Genomic DNA, 3391 nt, shown 5'->3' with positions numbered 1-3391 from the left:
AGCTTTGCTTGACACCACTAACTGCTTCTGAACTATCTTTCTCTCTTAGTTTCTATGCAACTACTTTTCCCTGGTTTTCACCTAGTGTGGGGACTGCTTGTGCTCTCTTCCCCTGCTTTCTTAACCTGTGTTCATTCCTTTTCTTCTCAGTGATCCAAATCAATCTGCATCTATATCTGTGTGCTATTTCTGTGTTCTTGAGCCATATTTTCAATGGTGTCATTAATATCTCTACTGCTATAAGAAACCAAACTTAACTCATTATCATCCCATTCACATTTTCTGTAAATAGCTGTGGAATCTATGTCACATTCCAGGGATTGTTTGCTGCCCTGGGGACATTCAGATGAATAAAACACTGCCCTGTCCTTGAGGACTAGGAGATGGACTTGTAAATAATTATAATATTAAATGTTGGTATTATAATGGAAGTATGAGAAGTAGATGAAGCAGCATAAGAAGGAAGCCTTTAGCTGTCTGATGACTCAAAGAAACTTTCCCAGAAGAGATGAAAACTTTTTTTTTTTTAGGTGAGGCAATCTTTGGTTGACCTCACAGATTGCAAGGACCTTGTCAGCTTACAATTCCTTATTTTTTTTATTTTTTACACCTACAGCACCTGGTCTTCCTAAGTGGTCTCCCATCCAAGTACTAACCAGGCCCGACCCTGCTTAGCTTCCGAGATCAGACTGAATTGGGCTTGTTCAGGGTGGCATGGCCGTAGACGAGATGAAAATTTTGATATGAATTTGAAGGAGCTTTCTAGGCAGATGAGGGAGAAAAGAGACATTTAATGCAAAGGGCCCAGTTTCTGCAAATGCACAGAGGTTCCAGAGAGAGAATTACATACCCAGGAAAGCCTATGGTTTGCTAGCTTGGATGCTTAGGGTGGGCACATGTACTGAGGTTGACACTACCACTATTTATTGAACTATTTACCTAGAAAATATTTGACTTTTTTCCTCTCGATAAATACTATCACAATCAGTATTGTTGATTCCATTTTCCATAGAACTTTTAATCCTGTCTTATCCTTCTTTTCTCCCAGTGGTCACTACCTTAGTTAAGGTTCTTATAAATTATTGTAATAATTTCTTGCTTATGATTTGAGAAAAAAACTGTCTGCATAGTTATCAAGCTCTTTACCCTGTTCAAAAACAAATATGCTTACAGATCTAGATGCTCTATTATGCTTATGTAAAATTGTGCTGGTTTTGAATTTTAAAATAGAACTAAGCAATCTTAAAAACATCAAAATAACTTTTATTAATGTGAAAGCAGTGAAAAGAGCCACACAAATTTTTTTAAAAATCCATGGAAGCTCTTCTTGTCCTCATATTTATCAATATGGAATGATCAGTGTCAGAGTCTAGGCAGGCACAATTCTGTCAAGTAGAAGAAGACTTAATGGGATCAATGAAGATGGCTTTGAAAAACATTTCAGGAGAAGGACATGCAATATGTTAGTAAAAGGGTTTGGAATATTACAATTAGCAAAAAAGCAATGGAAAAACGCCAGAAAAGTCAAATCTGTTTTATTAGGAGAAAAAGGGAGAAAAATAAATGGAGATGGGTGATTTATTTATGTAGTCAAGTTCCTGGCTGTGCCATGCCCTGAGATGCACCCCCCCCTTTTTTTTCAATTACATCAAATATTAAATTAGTTTTAGGTGTACAGCATAATGGATAGACATTATATAGTTATCTCCTTGTTATTCTAGTACCCACCTGACACTGTACATCATTATTATAATATCATTGACTATGTTCCTTATGATGTACTTTACGTCCCTGTGCCTACCAATTTGTACTTCTGAATCCCTTCACCTTTTTCACTCAGCCCTCCAAGCTCTCACCCATCTGGTAAACATCAGTGTGTTCTCTGTTTTATGAGTCTGTTTCTGTTTTATTTGTTCATCTATTTATTTATTTATTTATTTATTATATTCCACATCTTAGTGAAATCATATGGTATTTGTCTTTCTCTGACTGACTTATTTCACATAGCATAATACCCTTTAAGTCCATCCATGTTGCAAAAGGTAAGAGTTTATTCTTTTTTATGGCTGAGTAATAGCCCATAGTATTTATGTAACACATTTTCTTTATCCAATTGAGATGGCTTTAACAGACTTTTCATCCTCACCTTAACAAATGGTTTCTATGCAATACTAATACTTTATTTATCTATAGCTATAGTGAATTTCAAATAGTTCTTTGTAGATTTTGTTATTATTTTAACTTTATAAAATTGTTATTATTTTTTACTTTAAACCAATTTTTATTACACAAAGGTAAACTACCGAGGCATTTTTATTAGTATTCCATCAAAACAGGATTTTAGTGCTTCCCATCATCCGAAGAGAAGTTAAGAAGCAGTCTTTCTGTGGAGAGTAAGAATAATTGTGTACAAAGTAGAATTATGATTGTTTATTTCACAAATGGAAGGAATTGCAGCAGAGCATTTGAGAGGCTTGCTCAAGATGAAAAGGGCTACTTTCAAATCAATACATCTGGAATCGGGTTGGTCATTCTGGAGCTTTTTTTATTATCTGAGCTTGACTCTTAGCAAGTACAGAGAGAACTGAAGTTATGTACCAAGATGTAGGTTTATTGAAAACTGATCTCGAAAATTTTTGAAAATCAATGTGAAATTTGCAAACAAATTCATTGTCCTAATTATTGATTATATAGTTTTATCTTCTATGAATCTGTTTGTTCAGGCACATTTTCAGTTTCATACAGTCAGCTTATTATCTTCATATTAGCAAAAATATACTCATATCTATCACGATATATATCCTGATTTAGGGATTGATAAATTTGGTCATCATATGATTTGGGATTTGGTTATCATGTAAATACTACAGGTATTGAAAGACTATTGTATTGGCTACTTTCTAATAGATCTCTTTCCTTTGTCTAGGCATTTAAAACAAATTAATACTTTTAACTCTCTCTCTCTCTCTCTCTCTCTCTCTCTCTCTCTCTCTCTCTCTCTCTCTCAACTAGAGTGAGTATTAAAAGGAGAAAATGTGTGTGTCTCACAGTACTGGGTCCTGTTCCATGGGATGGAGTGACAGAGTCCTGGTTAGGGACTCAAAATGCCCTGCTAGAATTTTTAGATGACTTTAAACTGTTTAAAAAAATAAGAAAAAGTTAATATCAATCATTTCTTTAAATGAATTTCAGATAATTTATTATGACATGAAATCTATCTACCAAATGTAAGGTCATTCTTTAAACTTTAGGGGAAAAAAATGCTAACCAAGGTCAATGAGAGGCCTTTTGGTTCTTCCCTTTGGGCTCACTAAAATGCTCTCTGCTATGGTAGGAGGTGAAATCACTAAGGTAGCCAACAGACACAGAGGAACTCTCCAGAGCTTCTGTA

At 34.8% G+C, this 3391-nt stretch overlaps 1 pseudogene; it reads right to left on the bottom strand.

Annotated features, from left to right (window-relative positions):
* Nucleotides 1-607: 607 nt before the first annotated feature.
* Nucleotides 608-726, bottom strand: LOC112479786 (annotated as a pseudogene).
* Between the last annotated feature and the right edge of the window lie 2665 nt (nt 727-3391).

Source organism: Pteropus alecto, unplaced genomic scaffold (genome assembly GCF_000325575.1).
Source record: "Pteropus alecto unplaced genomic scaffold, ASM32557v1 scaffold21, whole genome shotgun sequence".
NCBI classification, from domain to species: Eukaryota; Metazoa; Chordata; class Mammalia; order Chiroptera; family Pteropodidae; genus Pteropus; species Pteropus alecto.
Note: the sequence above shows the minus strand (reverse complement) of the source record. Positions and strands in the feature narration are given on the sequence as shown.